The sequence below is a fragment of the Pteropus medius genome, unplaced genomic scaffold (genome assembly GCF_902729225.1).
Source record: "Pteropus medius unplaced genomic scaffold, Ma_sr-lr_union100, whole genome shotgun sequence".
NCBI classification, from domain to species: Eukaryota; Metazoa; Chordata; class Mammalia; order Chiroptera; family Pteropodidae; genus Pteropus; species Pteropus medius.
Genome location: NW_024352786.1, coordinates 1,070,209 through 1,088,937, shown reverse-complemented (window position 1 = coordinate 1,088,937; position 18,729 = coordinate 1,070,209). Strand labels below are relative to the sequence as shown.

The 18,729-nt window shown below is 36.2% G+C and overlaps 1 long non-coding RNA gene across 1 annotated transcript; it reads left to right on the top strand.

Moving 5' to 3' along the window:
* The first annotated feature begins 965 nt into the window (after window positions 1-965).
* LOC120591163 (uncharacterized) lies at window positions 966-12,325 on the top strand. The gene is made up of 5 exons (XR_005649854.1): window positions 966-1,003; window positions 1,799-1,927; window positions 7,518-7,729; window positions 8,939-9,033; window positions 11,832-12,325. It is a non-coding gene; the product is annotated as an uncharacterized LOC120591163 (long non-coding RNA).
* Window positions 12,326-18,729: the final 6,404 nt, after the last annotated feature.

Below are 18,729 nucleotides of genomic sequence, written 5' to 3'. Positions count from 1 at the left end.
TGTATATTAACTATTTAGCTGAAAATAAAGAGGATCTTAGAAGCCACAGACAAACTGATCAAGATTATCTAAGTAGCTTTCTTTTCTACCTCTGTCCTGGTCAGTCTCTTCTCCCTTTAGACCACACATTAATTTTTCTTCTTTACAGAATTAAATGGATGAATATTTCTTCCCTTCTGAATCTGATTGTACACATTCAAAATTAATGCAGAAAGACCAGCTATTTTTCCTGTTAAGATAAGACAAAAGTTCAGCATATTAAACAAGTAAATTCATTTTTAGAAAATTTCCTTATTAGTTCTCATTAGGAGTGGCATTTTCAAAATAAATCCCTAATATTAGAGCTTGTTGGTCTCTCTAATTTTAGTCTTTTCCCTCCCACAACCAGTCACGAGTTTTCATTTTAGAGTCATAGTCTCTGGCTGAAGTATGGGGAAGCTGTTTAATAGAAAAAATGGAATACAAATACATGTTAAATAGGAATGTATAAATTCCATCTTTTTAAACAATATTGTAAAAAACAATATCTGGTAAGAGCTTTTTCAATATTCATAAGAACAAATGATAATAATCAGATATTTTCTGTGTGATTGTATGATTAGGCATGTGCTTACTTGTTGTATTATCATTAGGGGCATTTCCAGGTAAAACTAGGAAAGAGGAATGAAGAGGCCTAAGATCCGGACTATTGCAGAGTCTTTGTTAACATGGCCTGATAGGCAGGACTGCGTGGGCCATGAATTAAACACGTATTTCCAGCTAAACTTCCTATAAAGTTATTTATCAGACAAAGTCCGGTAGTTGAGTTTTTACCTCTTCTCCTTTTTTTAAATTGTAATTGGTGTCCTCATAAATTAAGCTTCCAAAAAGCAGGTACTGGATGAACTGAGGAACTGAAATATTATACTTCAGTAGTGGACGAACTAAAAGATTATGGCCAGAAAGCCCAAGGAAGAGCAGTTGCTGTCAATTTGTCTGATGAATTTAGTCTTCACCAATTGAAGTAAGTGTCTGTTTTTGGCAAGGCACTACACTTAGTGCTATAAAAAATTTTAAAAAAAGAACGATTCCATTTGATCTTCTGAGCACTCACAATTTAGTGTAGAAATAGGAATATATAGTTTTGTAGCTAGTTGTGAGGTGCTAATCTTTGCTAGTTTAATGTTTAAAGCCTTGGGAGTCCATTTATATAAAAAGAGTAATTTGTTCACTATAGCTGGGAATCTTTGAATACCAGAGATAATCACAGAATTTCTTGTTTTGAAAGATCGCCAGCTATTTAAATTAGGTGGTAATAGAAAGTACAAATTCTAGTGCTGTGTGGGTGAAGAGAGACAATCTATAGACTGTTGGGTAATGGAAGTGTACCATGTGATCTTTTTCTTTTTGTATAAGTGATCATTAAAACTTATGTTATATCTATTTCACTTGTTTGCAAAGCTAAATGAACATTTCCAAGAAATGAGATAGAATTTGTTCCGAAGGCTGATGAAGTCAAGTAAACTTGTCTGCTACATCCTATGTGCTCTATTAAACTAACCACGGGTGAAATAAAAGCCATTGGCACAGGGACTTATTAACGAGTATTACCTGTACAATAGAGATTTTTCTGTTTTCTATGCCAAATAAATTTGCCCAGTACTTTTGTCTATGTCTTAGAGGAATCTTAGAGAAGAGTATCCTATTTTAATTTTCCAAATGAACCTACCATTCACTGTTACTAGTCTTATTTGCTTCTATTTGATTGTGATGCATATTATAAATTATTTTCTTGTTTATGTCTTTTTTTTTTTCATAGGATTAAGTTCACTGTTTTTTACCTAGCATCTGAAAAATGCCTGGAATATTTTTAAGGAATATTTGTCGAATGTATCTGTGGAACTTAATGGAACTAAAGATCTGGTAATCAACAAATCAGGTTTTAAAGGTATTTCTTTGTTCATATTCCGTACTTTTTAAAATCATTTCACAAATGTATTATTTGAATCTCGACCATTTGCCACGCACTGTATTAGGCACCAGAGTAAATTAGACACAACCTTGTCCTGGTGCTCTCACAAAAGTGTTACCTGACCAAACCAGGTCCAATACTCAGTAATTGCCAGCCAAAAGACAATCTGAGGAGATTTTATGAGAAAAGACATGCTTTATCTCATGCCAGCAGCAAGGACACAATGGAAGGGGGGAGGGCACTTTCTCAAAGCGGTGTGTCCCCAAAGGATCAAATTTGTCTTTATTCAGGGAATTCACACATACAAATCAAGCTGAGCTTTGTCATCACATATAAAGGCGGGGACATTCCCATGCATGCACGATTAAAATATATGCCTATACGGACACCCCATGTTCAAAAATGGTGGAAAGTCTCCACCCTTGGGAGGAGAATTTAGTATTATAATGAGTGTATAATGAGAAAAGTTCACGAAGAGGTAAGTAGAGGGTCCATCAGTTCGCTTTGGCCAGCTCCAGGTGGTTTTAGCAGAGTTAGCTTCGGGGTTCTGCAAATCATCCTGGGCTTTCACTGAAAAGACAGGTCTGGCAATTGTCAAAGCATAGGTAGGGAAGAAAGTTTAGCTAATTAAGTCTCAGTCCTTCTGTTAAACTCTCAACATACCTTGTAACATTTAGAGGGATCTAAGTGGGTTTATAGGTTAATCTAAGCAAAGTTATGAATTCTAAATAAAAGTCTATGCTAGGCTACATATATATTATATATATATAAAACTTATATATGTTGGGTTACAAAAAGACATTGATAGAAAACTAGACAGAACAAATATCTTATTACACTAAGTAAAATTAGTTCATAAGTATCTTGTTGAAACTGGAGAAGATAAACACTAAAAAAATCTGTAACAAACAAAAGACTAAAAAAGAAATCCATTATTTCTAATATGAGATATGTAAATCTAATTTTTGTTTTTGTTTTGTTTCTGTTCATTTAGTCTTTATTGTTTTAAATTAATAAATATATTTTTAGATATGATCTCGAAGATATCAAAATCTACTATTTCTAGGGAATTTATTAAAAATAGAATAAACTATAGTGAAAAATAGACTCTTGTACATTGGCTCAAAACCAATTGGAGGTGATTTCTTGCTCATATGTAGAATGATCAGCTAGTGGTTTTCTCCATGGTCCTTCGGGGAAGCAGCTTCCTTCTTTTGGCTCCACCATTCTATAGGCCAATAGTTCAAGCCAATGATTTTCCAAGTAGGACCAGTAGCACAAGCATCCCCCTAGGACCTTATTAGAAATGCAAATTTGTAGACCCCAATCTAGTCCTAGTCGTACTGAATTAGAAGCTCTAGGAGTGGAGTCTAACAATGACCATTTTTAATGCCTTCCATGTGATTCTGGTACAAGGTAACGTTTGAGAACCACAGCTCTGGGCTTGCATTTTTGTGTTGTTTGCAATCAGTGGGTGGATGGAAAAAGGAACACCTGCTTCTTAAAAGTCTTGACCCAGAAATGTCACACATTATTTACTTCCTCCACATTTTATTGTTTAGCAATCAGTAACATGGCCACAGCGTCTCTTCCACAGAAGCCTTCAATGCAAATTCACATACTATGTAGGAGAATTGTGTTTTGCGGGTGACCTGTTTCTGCTACAGTGGGATGTTCTGAAACATGATGCTTATTGGGTTGCAGAAGAGCTGCTGTGCTTTGTAGTGGCTCTGATACAATTTAATAGACACTGGCAAGATTTGGGGTTAGACAAAACTTTCCTTGTATTTTAGTGATCTATAGTGGGAGGATATATTCTATTTGAATAATGTTGGGTAAAGCGGCAAGTGGGAAATATGACTCCACCATGAAGAATAATGAAAAGAAATGGAGCAGGAAGAGAAACTTGCATCAGCTGAATAAGGGACCTAGGCCAGTTATTTTTTGGAAGGGGTGGAAGAGGATGTGGAATTGAGAACAACTTTAGAAGGCCTCAGACTCCTCTAGAGGCCTTGTTGAAAAACAGGTTGCGAGGCCCCCACCCCCAGAGTTTCCGATTCAGAAAATCGGGGACGGAGCAGGAGGCTATGCATTTCTAATAAGTTCTCAGGTGATGCAGATATTACTATTCAGGGACCACACTGGGAGCCTCACTCTTAGGAATTGTACAAGGATCCTTTCAGATGAAACCTGGATTGGGGGGAATCCTCTTTGCCCTGGGACTTTTTGACAGATGCTTCTGTGAAATGCAGACCAGAGCTTTAAAAAATTTTTCCTGGCAAAGTAAGATGTGTGCTCCCGACTTGAAAGATCAGAGAGTAGATGTTGGCTGCTCTCCAAAGGAAAAAAAAAAATTAACAACTCTGCACCTTTAGGGAATGTTTATTAATCCTCATTATAGATAGCAGTAGTTCCTCCTGTAGTGGGAATAGGAGCTAAAGGTGTAACTTATTTCATTAATTAGACAAATAATTTTTTTTCAGTCACAAAAGTATTTTATTACCATTTCTTCCTTTCTTACCCTACCCATCAACACTTTTGAACATTTTCAAATTTACACAGACACTCACACAAACTACCAATCCCTTCCACCTTCAGAAAAAGATTTAGCTTCATGTAGGTGCTAAGACATCAATCTTCACTATGGTAAAGTAAATTCATTTGGAGCACAAAATTATCTTGCTTAGTTTTGCTTCTTTAGTAAGTGTTGTTTTTTCTGCAGTTCAGGCTGAGTTTGTAAATTCATTGAATCCAATTTCTCTTGCTGCTTTCTCATCTCTCTTTTCATTGTTGATTCTGAATTAAAATTCTGTGTTAGCTGCAGCCCAGTATTTTTTGCAAACTGCTAGAGGTATGTACTTTCCTTCTGAGTTATTGTTATTATGATATTAATTATAATATACACTATCAACTCAATGTCAGCAATGTCCCAGGATTTGTACTGAGCAAAGATTTTGACAAGGTCCCTGTCTGAGGATTATGTAAAAGCCATTCAAGTAGAATCAAATTAACATGTGACTTCGTTTAGTGTAGCTAAACTTGAATATTGATTGATTCTTTGGCTGTGAAATGAGTTTGTGAGAGAGCAAAAGAAATTAACCCTAGAAATTTTAGAATCCGTTTTTCTAAAATAATCCATGATTTCATGTAAGGATTTGGTTGCCTCTGTAAAACTTGTTTATCATATTATTTCTTGGACTTGAAAAAATAGGAACCATGAATTCAAATTAGCATTAGGAGAGTGGAAATTATATCTGATGTTTTAATAATCTCTCCTTTTGGTCCAACTATGTGACTGTGCTCCAGTTACTTAGCCTTAGCTTCTTCATTCTGTCCTTGTGTTACAGGTGGATGAAATGTAGCTCTTTGTTTAATGTTGGAAAAGTTTTGAAAATTTCTCTATTTGTCTGGGGCACTTTCCCTATCTTATTTAAATTTTTTTTTAAACTGAAGTTTATCATATATATGAGTAAAGTACATAAGGTGCACTAATTGTAAATGCATGGACTGATTTATTTTTTTAATATCTACACTTATGTAATCACACTCAGCTGAAGATAGAATATTCCCATACTACAGAAGTTTCATTATTTTCCAGTCAATATCTTTTTAAAGTGATCAAGATTTCTAATATCTTGAACTAGTTTTGTGTGTTCTTCAACTTAATATAAATAGTATCATGCAGTATATTCTTTGTGTCTGATTTCTTTTGCTCACCATAATGTCTGGGAGAGTATGTGATTCATGTCTGTGGTTGTAATATATTCTTTATTGCTCTGCAGTGTTCCATTTTATAAGCACACACAATTTATTTACTCATTTTCTTGTTATTGAACACTTGGGTTGTTTCTAATTTGGGTTGTTATAAGTAAAGCTGCTATCTACATTTTTGTACATTTTTTTATGGTCACGTAAACTCATTATTATTCTTGATTATGAAGTAGGCATATGATTAGCTTTAATTTAAAATACCAGTATTCCAAATGATTATATTAATTTATACCTCTCAGTTGCTCCACATTCTCCTCAACATCTGTTGTATTATAAGTACGTAAAATATTAGCTGTTCTGTGGGTATGTAGTAGTATCTCTCTGTCAACCTAGTTTTTTCATCAGTTAATGAAACGTCTAGATTAAATGAAAAGAATTCCTGAGGTTGTTGACAAAAAGGTCAGTTTGATCAGCTGTCGATATTTTATTTTTATTTTTTAGCTGTCAATATTTTAAAGTCAAAGAGGCATCTGCAAAGTTATTTTAACTAGCCAGTTCAGTAACAATTGGTGAGTTATGATTTGCACAAGACAGTTATTACATTTATTAAATGCTTGCAAGTTAAATAATTTGCTAAATTATTTATTCATAGTGAATCACTTAACCTGTCAAGTTTCGTATCCGCATTACTAGCATTGTTTCTTAAAACACGCTCTGCGCTTTGGACTGCTTTTGGCCAATTAATACAATTTGTATGTCTCCATCTTTCTGAAAAGAATGAATCCATAGTCTTCAGATTCTCAAGTGCTTACTCTGACAACAGAGTGGGGAAATAGGGACACATTGGTAAAATGGTATGAATTTCAATTATAAAATAAATAAGGTCTGAAACTCTAATGTATGACATGGTCACATAGTTGACAACACTATTGTATAATTGAAATTTGCTAAGAGAGAAGAACTTAAATGCTATCACCAAAAATAAATAAATAAATAAATAAATAAATAAATAAATAAATAAATAAATAAATAGATAGATAGATAGATAGATAGATAGATAGATAGATAGATAAGTGAGGTGATGAATGTGTTAATTAACTAGATAGGAGGAATGTTTTCATAATGTATATGGATATCAATCACCACAATGTAAACTTTAAATATCTTACAAGTTTATTTATCAATTATATCTCAATGAAGCTGTAAAAATAAAATCATTATTTGAATGTTAAAAAATATTTTTAAAAAGATTTTCTCCCAAATCTTTGGCATTAAATAATCATCAAATTTCAACCCCACTCCCTCCTAAGTAAAGAAGTCACTGCAAGAGATTGCTTGCTCTGTTTGTTATAGAGGTAGTCACGGAGAAAGAGCTGAAAGGGCAGAATGTTGAGGGGGAAAGAGAGAGGGGAGCAAGGAGAGAGAAGCTTCGAACTTTCTGAACAGATTTTTAAACTAAAGCGATTAATCCAAAATCTTCCTCCCTCAACTTTCTTCTCATTTTTAAAATTCCAGATTTTTAAAATTCTAAATCAACCAAAAGTGTAGTAATTATGTGACTATTGTTAAAGTTAATATACTGATTTTAGTTATATCTCTTTTTAACAGTACAATTAAAGTTTTCATTTTCTAAGTTTTTTAGTACACTGGAGTTTGTTGTAAACATTGTATAACGTACACCTTTTTTAGGACCTAGAATGTTATTTGACATATATATTTTTAAAGGGTTTATTGTTATATTTTTGCTTCTATGATATACTGTGAAACATTTATATGATTTATTTGGATTTTATATAAGAAATAAAGCCTCAGACATTTAAGGCAAAATGTGATTTGCTTTTAATCTGATTTTCAGGAATGCGTTGAGACGAAATGGAAATGCAAATGAAATTAGGATGCATTGAATTGCAGGGAGGCCCCTGCTTGTAGATTCAGGGAATTCCTGAAGACCAGACTTCATGTTCTGTGCTGGGTGGAGAAATACTGGTCATCCATGAGTTGATGCTGGACGGTACAGGTGCTGGGTCTCTGTGCATCCGGGCATCAGGAGAAACAGTGAGCATGTTGGTAAGACAGGTTTTTTTGGTTTGGAGGCAAGTAAGTGTCATAGAAAAGATGATATCTATTTGTATCAATGACTTCCTGATTTAAAAAGCTAAATTTAACTGTCATCATCAATTACCAATAACTTTGGAGGAAGACTATTATTATTATTTTGCCATTATTTTAATGTTATTGTTTTTATTAATAAGTGAGGGTTTTGAAGTAAAATCTAGAACTATTCTGTTTTACTTATAATCTAGAACTTATTCTGTTTTAATGAATGCCCGAGTGTTATTTATCTCCATAGCAAAGGGAAGCGTCAGCTTATTGGAAGTTTCCTAACTTCTTTGCTTGGACAATGTGGGATCCTGGTTTGGGTCCTGGAACAGAAAAAGGACATCAGTGAAAAAACTGGTGAAATTTGAATAAGATCTCCATTTTAGCTAATAGTATGTGCCAATATTAATTTCCTGGTTTCAAATATTGTACTCTGATTAAACAAGATATTAACATTAAGAGAAGCATGTGAAAGATATATGAGGAGTCTACGTAGTGTTTTGCAACGTTTCTGTAAGTTTAAAATTATTTAAAAATAAAAAAGTTAAAAAATACAATTAAAACCATGTGAAATCCCATCACTGAAAAAATGCTAATATAACTATGACTTTTTCTGTGTGGTGTGTGTGTGTGTGTGTGTGTGTGTGTGTGTGTATGTATATAACGGATATATTTGAAAAATGAGAAGAGTAACAATAATAGCACTCTTACAGGGTTGTTGTGAGGATGACATGAACCAATACATTTAAAGCACTATCTCTAGCACATGACAAGCTCTCAATAAGCGATAGTCAATGTAAAAATTGCTTACTGTTTTGTAACCCCGAACTAGGTAAATACTTAAGGACTCTGAGTGTTTAATGGCTTATGTGAGATACGTGGACAGGTAAGAGATGTTTCAAGACTGCAGGAGGTAGAATCCTAGCTGCAAAATTCTAGAATTACAGACTATAGCATTAATATAATTACTGTACCTTTTGCTTAATGGGCAAGTATTGAGCTTAAAACTCTTCTGGGTTATCAGTTTAGATCTTCAATCTAACTATAAAGCCACAATTTGTTTATTTTTCCCTTTAGTAACATGAGCATTGAATTTAAACAATGATAGAATAAGATTATATGGATATAGTGTAATAAAATACCAAATATGTTTGAATCTCACCGACTTCCTTTCAGAAAGTTCAGAAACAACAAGGAATCAAAGCAGAAACAGAGGAGAGAAACTTTCTCACCACCAACAGCACTAGCTGCCAGAAGCCATGATCCGGCAGGTTTGGAAAGACCTTGCCTAGATGTGACATGCTGAATTATCTGGCTCCGAAGGGCAGCATCTTTAAAAACTGAATAGATTTTGAGAATCTTGTCAGCATTTTTTTAAAGTGAACACAGAGCCAATGTAGAACTCTGTCCAAGTACTTTTTCAAATCTTCAGGTCAACAGTGGTACACCAAAAGGAGGGAAAGCAAGACCATTTTTCCTCTGGGCAAAGACAGATATTCCATTCTGTGAGTTATAGTTATTCAGGACATTGAGAGTCACATATTTAAGCTTTTAAAAACAGCAACAATATTATATTGTTGACTTTTCCCCTTGTCATCTATCCTATCCATATTGTTTCGGCTAAAGCGTTATCAAACAGATAGGCTATGTCCTGAAGGTTAGGGGAAAACATAATAACAACTCAGTTGTCAGTCAAATTGGTAGAAAAATAAGTTTCAGTGGTACCATCACGTGCTGAAAACTCCCTATCTTGAAAGACACGTTATCTCTTAAGCCCACTGGCATTTTAGGAACACGGCAGCTTATTTTACCCAACCCATTCTTCAGAGGAATGTAGATTGAGGAATTCAAATTTGATAAAGTATATTTAGCCTTTTCCATAATTAACATAAGACCATGTAGTTTTTGTCACAGTAAATTGCCTTGTGTTGTTTTCTTTTCCATTTAGTCTTTTACAGGCCGATAAATAACGTGAATAGAGAGACATTTGTATCACCAAATTTTATTTTACCTGGTGTCAAAGACCAGGAAAAATTACCCTGACCATTTGTGGTGAACTTCCCTAAGCATGGGAGCATGTTGATTCGAGCTCTGAAATACCTGTTTGATTTTACTCTATCTCCTTCCCCACTGTCCTCATCTCCTCTCCTCTGTACCTAGTGCAATGCTCAGTATAGTCTTCCTCTTTTTATTCCCTTCTCTGCTCTGAGACGTCTTTTACATTTATAAGCAATTATGCCATATCCCTGAATCAAATTCTTTAATATGTCTCTATTTTCTACAGATTGAAATTTAAGCTTCTTAGATTACTTACAAGGATTTTCACAATCTGGTCTCAACCTGCCTTTCCAGTCTCACCTACCCAAATGTTTTTGTATCCTGTGCTATATGACACACATGTCATATATGCTCAGACCACCGCGACTTTGCTCTTGTTGTTCTTTCTGCCTAAATGGCTTTCTCTCTTACTTCTACAATGGTCACTTGCTGATATTTATAGTCATCTTTCTCATCTCGGCTCAATTATGTTTTCTCTGATGCTCTCCCCTCTATTCTCACCCACTTTAAATTAATAACCACGTTATTACTCTATTTATGCAACTATTTCAGAACATGTTTTAAAACTTCATATTTTGTTGTACAGGTAGATTATAAGTTCTTTGAGAGCAAATTTCATGTCTTATTCATGTTGGTTCATCTCCATTTTTCTACGCTTTGGAGAAATTTAATAAATGTATCTATGAGTGAATGAATAAATAAATAATATTTCCCAGGTCTTCAGAGACTCCTCAGAGACTTAAGTAAGTTTAGGCTAAATCCGTTAGCATTGAGATAAGCCTTCTCCCAGCTTACTGGCTCCACCTCTCTGCTTTTTCCCCAAAGTTTATGTTCCCAACTCTTGATCCTTCTCTTGCCTTTTCTTCAACAGGAAGTATTATCCAGTCCTTCTTATGATAATTTATTTTCTTAGGGACAGTGGCCCCACCTGGATGGTCTGCCTTCTCCTCTCTGGTAATCTGTTGGTTAAAACTTTATCATTGTATTATTAGTGCAAATGATACATATTGTGCTAATAATCAAATCATAGTTCTAAATTTCCTGTAGGATTCTCAAACATTACTTATAAGTTCCTGGGAAAGCTCATTTTATTTAGTGGCTTGTTATGGACTGAATGTTTGTGTCCCACCCAAATTTATACGTTGAAGCTCTAATGCCCAGTGTGGTTATATTTGGAGATGGGGCCTTTACAGGAGTAATCAGGGTTAAATGAGGTCATAAGGGTAGGAACCTGATCCAACAGGAATAGTCTTCTTTTAAAAAGAGACACTAACATAAGAGACACCCACGCTTGCTCATTCTTTCCTTCTCTCTGCACACACATTACCAAGAAAGGCGATGTGAGAACACAGCTAGATGGTGGCCACTATCAACCAAGAGAAGAGGCCTCCGAATAAAACCTATGTTGCTGGCATCTTGATCTTGGATTTCCAACCTCCAGAACTGTGAGAAAGTAAACTTCTATTGTTTAAGACACTCAGCCTGTGGTATTTTGTTATGACAACCTGAGCAAACTTCTACAGGGCCCACTGTTTATTCCTCAGTGTCAAGGCTGGAGATAGCTGACTAGTGAAATCCTGAACTAAATTCTGCTAATTAAAATGTGTACTACAGAACTACTGAACTGTTACGGTGAAGCCTAAAGCACCTTCCTTCTCATCTAAGCTCTGCCCAAGAGGACTCAATCTCCTGCCCCAAGTCTCCCTTGTGTCACTGCTTGGTGCACGCATACTATACTTCCTTCCTTCTCAAGTTGTTCTGCCTGGCCTCATGTCTCTGCCTAGCCTCAGCTGAGCAGAACTGGTACTGATAGTTTCTTGTTTCACAATGTTGAGCTGAACGTTTTGGCTTGTATAACCTGAGATTAGGACTGCAGAATCCCTGTTCCCACAGGTGTTTTGCCACTTTTTTTCCTCATCTTCTTTCAAGTCACAAATAAAGGCTCGATAGGAATTGGTATAATGAAGTATAAAATGGCTGACAGTCTGCTGGACTGGGTTCCCAATTCTAGGCGCTGTTTGCCAAGAGGAGCTCACTATACTGAGGACATCGCAGAACCAGGCAGTGAGTGACCCCCGTGTGGATCCCTGGCTGAATGGGCACCCCCCAAGATGCAGGTTGCATGAAAACCTCAATATGCTGACATAGGAAGAAGCTGCCAGTGACCTGGAAACTGTGAGGTGGGAAGTCATGAGGGTAAGATGGGGAATTTGGGGAAGAGGAGGCCATGGCATAGATTGTACTCCAAGGGAGAAAGTATGAATTAGCCACTCAGACTGTGGTATTTTGTTATGACAACCTGAGCAAACTACTACAGGGCCCACTGTTTATTCCTCAGTGTCAAGGCTTAAGATAGCTGACTAGTGAAATTCTGAACTAAATTCTGCTAATTAAGATGTATACTACAGAACTACTAAACTATTACAGTGAAGCTTAAAGCACCTTCCTTCTCACATAAGCCCTGCCCATGGGGACTCAACCTCCTGCCCCAGAAAGCTGGACGAGTTCACTATTCAGTAGGATACTCTGATGACCAAGAAAGGAAATGACACATTTGAGCAGGCTTAGGTGAACCAGAGATCCGTGGCTATCGGTTTTTTGGTGACTCTCCTGGTGTCATAAGTGATGGGTTGCACAAGCCCTGTCCTGGTCCCAAGAATGATGGTGTAAACCCAAAATCCCTGTGAATAATCAGTAACAGAAACCCGTACTCACGTGTCTCAGTTTGTGAGGGCTGCTATAATAAATTATCATGGACTGGGTGACTTAAACAACAAATACACATTTCTTACAGTTCTGGGTAGTTAAAGGTCAAGTTTCAGGCAGATTTGGTGTCTGGTGAGGACCTGCTTCCTGGTTTGCAGATGACTATCTCTTGCTGTGTCCTCATATTGTCAAGAGAGAGAAGAAGTAAACTCTCTTGTGTCTCCTTTTATAAGGCACTAATTCCGTCATAAGGGCTCCACTCTCATGACCTGTCATAGTTAATTTTATGTGTCAACTTGACTAGGTGAAAGAATGCTCAGATAGCTGATAAAACGTTATTTCTGAGTCTGTCTATGAAGATGTTTCTGAAAGAGATTAGCATTTGAATTGATAAACTGAGTAAAGAAGATTGGCCTCACTAATGTGGGTAGGCATAGGGGGCCTGAACAGAGCACAAAGGCAGAGAACAGGAAAATTCACTCCCACCTGAGCTAGGATATCTATCTTCTGTCCTCAGACATCAGTGCTTCTGGTTCTCAAACCTTTGGATTCAGATTTTTAAAGTAATTTTTTATTTTTCAACTACAGTTGGCATACAATATTATATTAGTTTCAGGTGTACAACATGGTGATTAGACATTTATATAACTTTTGAAGCACTCACCCGATAAATCTAGTACCCATCTGACACCATACATAGTTCTTACAATATTATTGACTATATTCCTTATACTATGAATCTCCATGACTATTTTGTAACTACCAATTTGTACTTCTTAATCCCTTCCCCTTTTTATCTATCCTCCCAACTGTCATTCCATCTGGCAACCCTAAACATTTTCTCTGTATCTTTGGGTTTGTTTCTATCTTGTTTGTTTGTTTGTTTTATTTTTTAGATTCCTCATATAAGTGAAATCATATGGCATTTTCTTTCTCTGACTTACTCCACTCAGCAAAATATCCTCTAGGCCTATCCCTATTGTTGCAGATGGCAAGATTTCATTCTTTTTTTATGACTGAGTAATAGTCCATTGTATACATGTACCACCTCTTCTTTACCCATTATCCATTATTGGACACTCAGGTTGCCTCCATATCTTGACTATTGTAAATAATGCTGCAATGAACATATGGATTCACATGTCCTTTTGAAGTATGATTTTGGGTTTCTTTGCTTAAATACCCAGAAGTGGGATTACTGGATCCTTCTTTGTTTCTTGTTATAGCCTTTATTGTAAAGTCTATTTTGTTTGGTGTAAGTATTGTTACCCCAGGTTTTTTTGTTTTTATTTTCATGAAATATCTTTTTCTATCCCTTCACTTTTAGTCTGTGTGTGTCTTTCAATCAGAAGTGAGTCTTCTATAGGCTGGACTCAGATTGAATTACACCACTGGCTCCCCTGGTTCTCCAGGCTACAGGTTATGGGACTTGGCTTCCATTATCATGTGAGTCACTTCCTATAATAAGTCAATCTCTATATATCTCTATATCTTCATCTTTATCTCTGTCTCTGTCTGTCTTTATCTCTATCTCTACCTATCTGTCTTTATTACGATTATCTCCATCTCCATCTCCATCTCCATCTCCATCTCCATCTCCATCTCCATCTCCATCTCCATCTCCATCTCTATCCATCTATCTAGTTCTCTATGCACCTTCTATTGGTTCTGTTTCTTTGGCGAACCCTAATACATGACCTTATTATCCCCCAATACTCACACTTCTTATTACCAACTCATCGATGGTTAGGGTTTCAACATACAAATTTGGGTCAACACAATATGTAGTCCATAATACTACATTAGGTTTGCCCAGAGAGCCACTCTGAAGAAACAGAAAGAACCAGCAATGGAGGCCACACAGGTGCACAAATGAAACTCTGTGATGAGCAGGTGGCTGGGGGCAGCATGGTACCATGTTGTTACCACCACATGAGAAGGAGAGACGTGAAGAGGAGATGGATGTATTGTTTCAAATTCCATATAAATAAAGCCTTATTGACTATGGTATTTTGTACAAGGAACTGTAGCTGGTGAAGCACTCAGCTCCTGTTGGGTGCCCTCCCATAATTCTGGCCTGGTTCTTCTCAGACCACTTGTGAAAAAATGACAGTCTCTATAAATCCATCCATATTTCTCTCCCTTCCTTGTGCTTTTCCTCTGGAACACCCGTATATGACTTCTCTCACTGCCTGCTGCATCTTTTGATCTCAGAAAAGAAAGGCTCTGATAAGGTCTGCACCTGTAAGTGGACTTAAATATGTTGGCATCTTCAGGTCTCTAACTCTTCCAACCTACTTTTATAATCCTTATGCCATGCTTTGCTGGCAAACCTCTCTCCACCCTCAAAATTCTGTTCAATCTGCCTCATCACTATGGAACTTTCTCAGGTGGATTCCATCTTGCTTTAACACACATCGGTCACTTCACAGTCTTCTCAGCACTTGTGTTTAAATATAGCTTGTTTATGTTCCTAACTGTGCTTTTGCTTTTATTTTTGTTTTGCTGTTTTCTTGTAAATTTTGTGGATGTTTGCCTTTCCCCTCTAACAACAGCCAACAACAGAAGTGACAATAATAAAAGCACTGTCATTTGTCGAGGTCTAACTATGTGACTGTTATATACTTTAGAAACAAACATTTTTTGTTGTTGTTGAGACACAATAATCCTCTGAGTTAAATATTTGAATTTTTTCTTTTAAAAGTAATATATTAATGAGTGAACATTGTAAGGTACTTAAAGAAACAAATCGTTTATAGTAAAACTGAAGGCGCCCCTCCCATTCTGTTTCCTCTGGTTAGCATTATAGTGGTGGAATGCATTTCCTTCCAGATTCTGTGTGTGTGACTGTGTGTACATATTTGCACACAGACACTGGGATGCAGATTTTTAATATAAATGAAATCATAGAATAAATATAATTTTGTGATTTTCTTTTTCACTTAACAATATATCTTAGAGGAAAGAATAACTGTCTCTATGTCATAAGCAAAGAAACAGAGGTTTAGAGAGATTAAACAACTTTATCCTATTAGGTAGCAGTTTACACTGCATGACAGGTTCCTTGGAAACAGCATGATTTTTCTGTTTTATACCGAGTTACAGTGCCTTCTACTCCAGTTTTCCCAGCTCCCTGTTCCAGAAGTTCAGTGCTTCCCTTCTACTTCCACTTTTGACGCTGGACTCTTATTTCCTTCTGTGTGCCTGAGTCTCCATAGCCTATCTGTACCTGTAATTTGAGTTAGGCTTTAATTTTACTATGTCTTTTCTAGGCGGTGATCCATCTGAAGGAATTCGAGCAACTTCCATCTGCTGACAGACTTCTGATGTTGCTTGCCTGCCTATGGGATGTTCCTTGCTCCTGAATTTGCTGCTGTTATACTTTTCAGGCTTGACAGTTGATTTCCTGGAGCTACCCATTCATTGTCTTCCCTGCCATCTAATTTACTGTTATTCAGGCTGGGATCTCTCCTGGTAATGTGCAGCTGAGTCTCCTTTCCTCACATTTCTCCTTGCCCCTATTTCTCCCCTACTTCATAGGGTGGATCCCATTCCAGATCCCTGGCAGCATGCTTAATCCTACCAAAACCCTGCCCGCATTACCTTCAGGTGAAATGCAACTTGCTATTACTTTAGGAGAATACTAAATCCATCTTTGATACAACATGAGATTATAGTATATTCCATTAAGAACAACAAATCTACAGTCAAGTCTTTGACATAAAGTAGGGCAGATAGAGCAAACCAGTGGTTTACTTTTGTATCTCTCATTTCTTTAACATTTATGGTCTTTAGAAATTGACGATTTTTTAACTAGACTTTTGAGACATTCATGAGGCTTTTCCATATTAGCAAACAGTTTTTCTTCATTTCTCAGAAACCTGTCTTATTTCCCTCATTTCTTTGTCAGGGATACTATGATTTCTTAGTCAGTGATACTATGATCTCTTAGTCACCCAGAATGGAAACATGGGAGTTATTATGTATCATTCTTCTTTATCCTCCAGTGCTGCTGCCTGTGCCCTGGCCAAGGACTCCAAATTATGTCCTTGTTGATCTTCTAGACTCCAGTTTGCCCCTTCTTTCACCTCTCGCTGTCCCCATGTTGTACTGTGCTTTTCTTGTAAGCATTTTTATATTATATAATTTCTTATATTCAAAACCTAGATAGGTTCCTATTGTTTACCAGAGCTGACTCAAATAGATAAGAATTGCCTGCTCTTTTCTCCCACATGTCTGGCCTGGGCTACCATGGGTGTGCCAGAGTTGATCAGACAAATTCTAATTTCAGGGCTTCATTTGCAGGTCAAATAACTATTCCTGGGAATGAATCAGAGGTCTTGATTTCAAACTTCAGTCTAGTTCCCTTAGAGAGTTGATCTTCAAGACCCTCCGTAACCTAACACCATTCAACTATCCAATCTTAGTCCCCTCTATTTCTCAATGGAAACCTTTCCATTGTCATATAAATATGCAGTGTATCTTTCTGCTGCCAAACCTTCTACCCACCTTTGCAACACTCTTCCCTTTTCTTCTGATGAATTGGAAGTTGAATGGCTGTAACATCTGTCATCCTTGGCCTCCACTAGCCCATCTTGCACCTTTGTAGGAATTGCCAAAAAGGTGTTGTTGCTAGATGGATCAATCATATAAAAGCATAGTTTTCCTCAAATTATTGCATCTTCCTGCTTTGCTTAATAAGCTGGTAAGGGTTGGATTTTGGCCCCTACTCCCTCCCTCCCTTAACAAGGGACCCTTTTGCACTATACAAACTGTACAATGGTATATAGCAGCCCTATTCAATACATCATTCCAGGGCCAATTTGTTTGACCTGACTGGTAAGAAAAATTTTTTTTTCTCCTCCAATCTTTTCTCGGCCTATTGAAATCCAATACAAGCTTCATAGCCCAGCTAATAACTTACTTACTGCATAACAACGCCAGTCATCAAAATGCTCTCTTTGCTAAATAGCATGTACACAGCTTTATAAAATTTAATTCTTGGTGATAGTCTGTCTTGGTTTCTAAGTGTTTCTTGGGTTGGATTAATCTTTTCCGATTATGAGATTTTTTCAGATGGAGAATACGACTTAGATCTTTTCTCTAATGAATAAACTAGTCAACACAAAGCTAAACATCTACATTATTTTACAAAATCCAAGTTGCAATTAATCGTAAGATATATTGTGGTTCTATTTGCCACTAAAAAAAGAAAAAGAAAATAAAACACTGAAAATTAAACTATAATTTAGAATTTCTATTTTAAGTGTATTGAAAATAATTTTTAGACTTATTTAAAAAGATCTTAGCTATCCACCACTTTTATGCATACATAAAATGAAATATATAAGCTAAATATATTAGTTAGGATATTCCTAAAATTTTTCACAGATTTTGATTATTTTGAATCATTTTTTGACTCACTTGTTGATACCTGTGCTTTCCCACAGTGTGGTTCCCTGTGCTCTCGAGAGCAATGGTGACACAGCTATTCTTTTAAGAGTGCTTCACTATTTGGGGGCATTTTCTTTCAGTCTGCACATACCCATTTTGCAAGTTTTGATGCTGTATTTCTCTTGATCTTACCAGACAACGTTAACGAAACTCAACAGCTAAGTCATTAATTCCTTAATAGTACTTAAAAAGCTTTTTCAACCAAATATCAAGGGGTTGTAGTTGTCCAGTTATCCCACCAGATTATCAACTAAGATTGTACATGAATAGGTAATGAATGACACTTAACATCATTACTGACACCAGGCTAACAGCAGCAATAAGTTACCATTGCTTCTAAGATTCATCCCCATTTTAGAGGTATTAAAAAGTGGAAAAACTTAGTGAAGATGGAATATGGAATAATTATTCAGTTAACTTATCTCAGTGGATTAAAAGAGAATGTCCGAAATTTTTAAATGAGAAAAGTCATGTATGAGGCAGCACTATTATGCAGAAAAATTGCTGGGCATGTATTTTAAGAATTTTGGTCAAGGTTTTGCCATTAAGTCATTTGTAACATTTTTATTTCAGCTATCTGGATTTGAGAGTCATTGTTTGAAAAATGAGGTCATTGATCTAAATGATCTCTAAAGGTTTTTTTAACATTAATAGTCAAGGCACCTGAAAACAATGAGATTGAACTTTGAAATTATTATCTCAGATTCTTATCCGAGAGAAAAATCCCTTGGACTACAACTCTGGCCTAG